The 6,236-nt window shown below is 50.1% G+C and overlaps 1 non-coding gene across 1 annotated transcript; it reads left to right on the forward strand.

Annotated features, from left to right (window-relative positions):
* The first annotated feature begins 4,523 nt into the window (after window positions 1-4,523).
* On the forward strand, window positions 4,524-4,687 carry LOC116539512. Its single transcript, XR_004264096.1, has one exon. It is a non-coding gene; the product is annotated as a U1 spliceosomal RNA (small nuclear RNA).
* Window positions 4,688-6,236: the final 1,549 nt, after the last annotated feature.

The following is a 6,236-nucleotide window of genomic DNA, read 5'->3' on the forward strand; positions in this document are numbered from 1 at the left end:
GCAATTCATTACAACAGTCCTAGGGAAGCAATACATCCATAAATGTTACTTTTAATATTAGGACAAAAAATTGTGATGGGTGGCTGGGCGCAGTTGCTCACACCTGTAACCCCAGCACTTTGGGAGGCCAAGGTGAGCAGATCACTTCAGGTCAGGAGTTCAAGACCAGCCTGGTCAACATGGTGAAACCCCGTCTCTACTAAAAATACAAAAAATTAGGGCTGGGCGCGGTGGCTCAAGCCTGTAATCCCAGCACTTTGGGAGGCCGAGGCGGGTGGATCACGAGGTCAAGAGATCGAGACCATCCTGGTCAACATGGTGAAACCCCGTCTCTACTAAAAATACAAAACATTAGCTGGGCATGGTGGCGTGTGCCTGTAGTCCCAGCTACTCAGGAGGCTGAGGCAGGACAATTGCCTGAACCCAGGAGACGGAGGCTGCGGTGAGCCGAGATCGCGCCATTGCACTCCTGCCTGGGTAACAAGAGCGAAACTCCGTCTCAAAAAAAAAAAAAAAAAAAAAAAGAAATCTCCACAGGTAGTTACTCTGTGTTCACGTTATCTTATGTAAAGTCCTGATTACTGAGTGCCAGATGAAGACAAAATTGACTATCCCCCTTCCTGCACTTTTTCTGTGGCAACATGTGGATTACTGTGCCCTCTCTCTCTCCCCTCCAGCTCACTTTCCCCTTTAAATATTGATGCCTTGGCTGGGCGTGGTGCCTGTAATCCAAGCACTTTGGAGGCCAAGGTAGGCAGATCACCTGAGATCGGGAGTTCAAGACCAGCCTGACCACCATGGTGAAACCCCTTCTTAAAAAATAAATAAATAAATATTGATGCCTTCAAAATCATCTTTGGAGAAAGGCACTGACCTGTGTCTCAGGTATGTCCTTAACTTTGGTGAAATGAGCTTCTCCAATGATGGAGACCTGTCTTGGATACTTTTTGGTTTACATGCTAGAGCCTCTGCTTGGAGCTGGCCTGGGTCACCTCCACCACATTTCACCAGCCACACTCACTCACGTGGCCAGGCCTGACACCGGGGCAGGAAAGACACACTTGCCTGAGAGGCACCCCGTATCTCATGGCTGGTGGGGATAAACAGTCCCCTTCTAGGAAGTGGGGCAGTGGGTGACAGAAAGCAGAATCCAAGTCAATCGTTCACACCTGGTAAGCTGTTTTTTTTTTTTTTTTTTTTTTGAGACGGAGTTTCACTCATGTTACCCAGGCTGGAGTGCAATGGCGCGATCTCGGCTCACCGCAACCTCCGCCTCCTGGGTTCAGGCAATTCTCCTGCCTCAGCCTCCTGAGTAGCTGGGATCACAGGCACGCGCCACCATGCCCAGCTAATTTTTTGTATTTTTAGTAGAGACGGGGTTTCACCATGTTGACCAGGATGGTCTCGATCTCTTGACCTCGTGATCCACCCGCCTCGGCCTCCCAAAGTGCTGGGATTACAGGCGTGAGCCACCGGGCCCGGCTGTAAGCTGTCTTTTCACATTTATAACCAGCCTTTTTATAGCAGCATCATTTTGTAAATGCAGCTGACAAGAAAGATAGTCATTTTACACTGTGGAGTCCGTGGTAGAAGAAGAAACAGGCACTGGGATGAAAAGGACAGCGCTTGGGTACAGGGTCCCTCGCAGTTTTTCTGCTGGGGTCAGGAGGTGGCCAAGCGCTTCTCTGACCACTGGGGTTCCCCTTACCACAGGCTGCCCTCCCTCTGAGGTTAAGGGTTCAGCCTGTCTCAAACATTGGTGGTACGGACTTTTGGTGGTGGTGGGGCTTTTGCTTTTTTTCCCTAATAAACAAAGCAAAAGGTCAGATGGGATCAGCTGGCCACACTGTCTGGAACAGGCGGAAGTGCTGTGGTTTCTGGTGACTGTAAACATTGTGTGCAGGAGGTGGTGTGGGCAGATGTGCCGTCAGAGAGGACAGCCTCTCTGCAGAAGCCCCAGGCTCTGACTTCTCTCTCTCTCCCGTGTTGTTTTGGCCAAAAAATCTCACATTGTTAGAAGTTCAGATCAAAAATAGAACTAGATAACCAGGGGCAATGTCTCATGCCTAAAGTCCCAGCTACTCAGGAGGCTGAGACAGGAGGATCACTTGAGCCCGGGAGTTAAAGGCCAGTCTGGGCAACTTAGGGAGACCCTGTCTCTAAAAAACATAAAAAAAAAAAAAAAATCTGTATAGAGCACCCTTGACCCAACTATAACTAACTTCTTCTTAGAAAAAGCCTCCATTTTATATTTCATAAGGCACTTTGCCAACAAGGATATTTTGCTTAAGAAAAGAAAAAAAAAAAGATAAAGCCTGCATCGAACCAGATAAAGGCACAAACAAGGCCGGGCGCTGTGGCTCAAGCCTGTAATCCCAGCACTTTGGGAGGCCGAGGCGGGTGGATCACGAGGTCAAGAGATCGAGACTATCCTGGTCAACATGGTGAAACCCTGTCTCTACTAAAAATACAAAACATTAGCTGGGCATGGTGGCGCGTGCCTGTAATCCCAGCTACTCAGGAGGCTGAGGCAGGAGAATTGCCTGAACCCAGGAGGCGGAGGTTGCGGTGAGCCGAGATCGCGCCATTGCACTCCAGCCTGGGTAACAAGAGCGAAACTCTGTCCCAAAAAAAAAAAAAAAAGAAACCAAGGTTTTGCAGGGTCAGGAGTGGCGGTGTCAGTTGTGGCTGACAGGGAGATGCAAAGCCAGCAACCTTTAGTTAGGGTTGGGAAAGACTGGTTTAGCACAGAATGGGTTAAGTTAAGGGTTCTGTAGAGGCATTTGGAAATAATAGGAACAGAGGTGCGATCATGTGGGACAGCCAAGGGAGCAGGAGGAATAGGCAAAGAACGGGGAGGAAAGTCAGCAGCTGTTCTTTCTTGGAGGAGAAGTTACAGGAGTACCTTGGAAAAGGTTATTTATTCACTTTAGAAGTTTGTGGGTAGAGCCACAAGATGTTGGCTAAAATGGTCTGGAGGAAAACAGTGAACCAGCAAGGCAGGCAGGCACACGGCATTTAAATTCAGACAAGAAGGGCGATCAGAAGTATGATTAGACAGAAAACAACAAATAGAGAACTTGTGAGGCGCAGACCAAGCTTTAGGGGTGACTGTGTAGAGTCCCACTGCAAATAGCCAAGTTAAGATAGGAACTCCTGTTAATGTTCGAGCATAAATTAAATTCATGTGTGGTCTGTGTCTACTCTTCGAAAATTCAAGTGAGCTTAGGAGGAGTAGGAGAAAGTACTTGTGACTTCCAAGAGGAGGTGGAGGGGCTAGGCTGGTCGTCTGATGGGCACAGTTTAATCCTGGGTGGTAAACCCAGTGGGGAGGGTCTTGTAGGTGGATGGCAGTTGGGGTACCGTAGACAACCAGGTAGGGACCCTTCCACCGAGGCTGTAGAGCTGGATGGGTTAAGTTCTTGACTAGTACTAATCGTTCGGCTAAGGTGTCCTCATCAGGCTGGGGGTCTGGAGTGGATAGGATGAACCTCCTAAAGCCTACCAACCCCCTTACAACTCCCCTAACTTACCTGTCCAGAAACCAGATGAATCTTACCAGCTGGTCCAAGACCTTCGCCTTATCAATCAGACTGTCCTTCCTATCCACGCTGTGGTGCCAAACCCATACATTCTCCTGTCCTCAGTCCCTCCCTCCGCCACACATGATTCTGTACTCTATCTCAAAGTTTCCTGTCAGGGTTTTTTTTTTTTTTTTGAGACAGAGTTTCACTCTTGTTACCCAGGCTGGAGTGCAATGGCGCGATCTCGGCTCACCGCAACCTCCGCCTCCTGGGTTCAGGCAATTCTCCTGCCTCAGCCTCCTGAGTACCTGGGATTACAGGCACGCGCCACCATGCCCAGCTGAATTTTTGTATTTGTAGTAGAGACGGGGTTTCACCATGTTGACCAGGATGGTCTCGATCTCTTGACCTCGTGATCCACCCGCCTCGGCCTCCCACAGTGCTGGGATTACAGGCGTGAGCCACCGCGCCCGGCAAAGATGCTTTTTTAAAACCATCCCCTTACACCCCTCCTCCCAACCTCTGTTTGTCTTCATGTGGATGGACCCTGACACCCACCAGACACGGCAGCTCGCCTGGGCTTCAGGGACAGCCCGCACTTATTCAATATGTGGGCCATCTCCTTCCGTGCAGCCCCTCTTATAAAGCTGCTCAGCCAGATACCTCTTGCTCCTTCAGCACCTGTGCTCAAAGGGATATCATGTGTCCCCTTGTAAGGCCCAGATTTCTTCTCCATCTGTCACCGGTCTGGGCATCATCCTCTAATAAAACACCTGTGCTTTTCCCACCAACCATCCTCCAGTGAATCCCTTCGACCCCAGCCTCCTCTACCAAGCGGCCGCTCCTTTCCTTCCTAGGTATAGTTGGACACTTTCACCTTTGGATACCAGGTTTTGCCATTCTAATCAAACCGCCAAATAAGCTCACTAAGGGAAACTTACCTGACCCCATAGATTCTCTTTTCCTCACTCCTCCTTTTGCTCTTTAAAGACAGCTCTAATACTTAACCCGACAGGGAGATACCATGATCACCAAGGTGGTTTTCCCAGGGCGAGGCTTATCCGTTGCACTCCGAAGGTGCCGAGCCCTGTGATTTCCGCAAATGTGGGAAACCTGACTGCATAATTTGTGGTAGTGGGGGACCGCGTTTGTGCTCTCCCGTTTTAAAAAAAAAAAAAAAAAGGCAGCTCTAGAAACTGCTCCCGCTCTGGCTCTCCCTAACTTCTCCCAACCCTTTTCGTTATACACTGCTGAAATTCAGGGTTGTGTGGTTGGAGTTCTTACACAAGAGCCAGGTACACGTCCTGTTGCCTTCCTCTCTAAACAACTTGACCTCGCGGTCCTAGGTTGGCCCTCGTGCCTACCTGCGGCAGCGGCCACCACCCTCCTCCTTGAAGCTCTCAAAGTCACAGGTGTGCCTCGCTCACTCGATGCAGCGCCCACAATCTTCGGGCTGGAGCGTCCTCTCCGCATCTGTTATCTGCTCCACGTCTTATCCAACTCTGCTTGCTCTTTATTGAAACTCCCACTGTGACTACGGCACGTGGCCCCGATTTTCCTCCGGCTTCTCATCTAACACCACACATGAATGCAAACCTTGCACCACACGACTGTATCCCCCTAATCCACACTGCTGTCTCCCCTTTTTCCCACACCTCATCTCTCTTTCCCCTATTCCAGACTCTGACCATACATGGTTTACTGATGGCAGCTCATCAAAACCTAACCAGCTCTCTCCAGGGAAGGCTGGCCGTGCTGCTGCCTCCCACACTTCTGTCATCGAGGCTGCCACCCTTCTTCCGTCTGCTGCTTCTCCACAAGCTGGACTGATGGCATTCACACGTGCTCTCACCCTGGAAAAGGGGCTGAGTCAACATCTACACGTCTCCAAGCAGGCTTTCCACATCCTCCGTCACCACGCTGTCATCTGGGCAGAAAGGGGCTTCCTCACTACACAAGGATGCTCCATTATCAATGCTTCTTTCATAAAGGCTCTCCTTAAAGCTGCCCTTCTCCCAGCCAGCCTGGAGTTGTCCACTGTAAAGAGCACCAGAAACCTCTAGATCCCACGGCCCAAGAAAACGCTTATGCAGATGAGACAGCTGAACAGGCAGCAAACGCACCAACATCGCCCCCTCGTGGACAATGGTTTTCTTTTTCGACAATTAACTCCTGCTAGTCTCCTGAATCCTTAAGTTAGTCGCTTCCCACCCCAGGCAGTTGGTTTCTGGATCAGGGAAAATTCCTTCTTCCTGCCTGGCAAGCCCGTTCTATCCTCTCGCCCTTCACAACCACTTTCATGAAGCATATGAGCCTTTGGCCTATCTCTTAGAACCTCTCCTTCCCTTCATGGAAGTCCATTTCTAAAACAATGACATCTCAGGGCTCCATCTGCCATTCTACAAACCCCTAGGGATGTTTAAGACCTCCCCCTTTTCCCACTCACCAAGCGCAGGGATGTACCCCCATGCAAGACTGGCAAATTCACTTTACTCGTATGCCCTGTGTCAAGAAATTCGAATATTCTGGCCGGGCGCGGTGGCTCAAGCCTGTAATCCCAGCACTTTGGGAGGCCGAGGCGGGTGGATCACGAGGTCAAGAGATCGAGACCATCCTGGTCAACATGGTGAAACCCCGTCTCTACTAAAAATACAAAAAATTAGCTGGGCATGGTGGTGCGTGCCTGTAATCCCAGCTACTCAGGAGGCTGAG

This window comes from Sapajus apella, unplaced genomic scaffold, assembly GCF_009761245.1.
Source record: "Sapajus apella isolate SASKATOON/1434 unplaced genomic scaffold, GSC_monkey_1.0 scaffold129, whole genome shotgun sequence".
Taxonomy (NCBI): domain Eukaryota; kingdom Metazoa; phylum Chordata; class Mammalia; order Primates; family Cebidae; genus Sapajus; species Sapajus apella.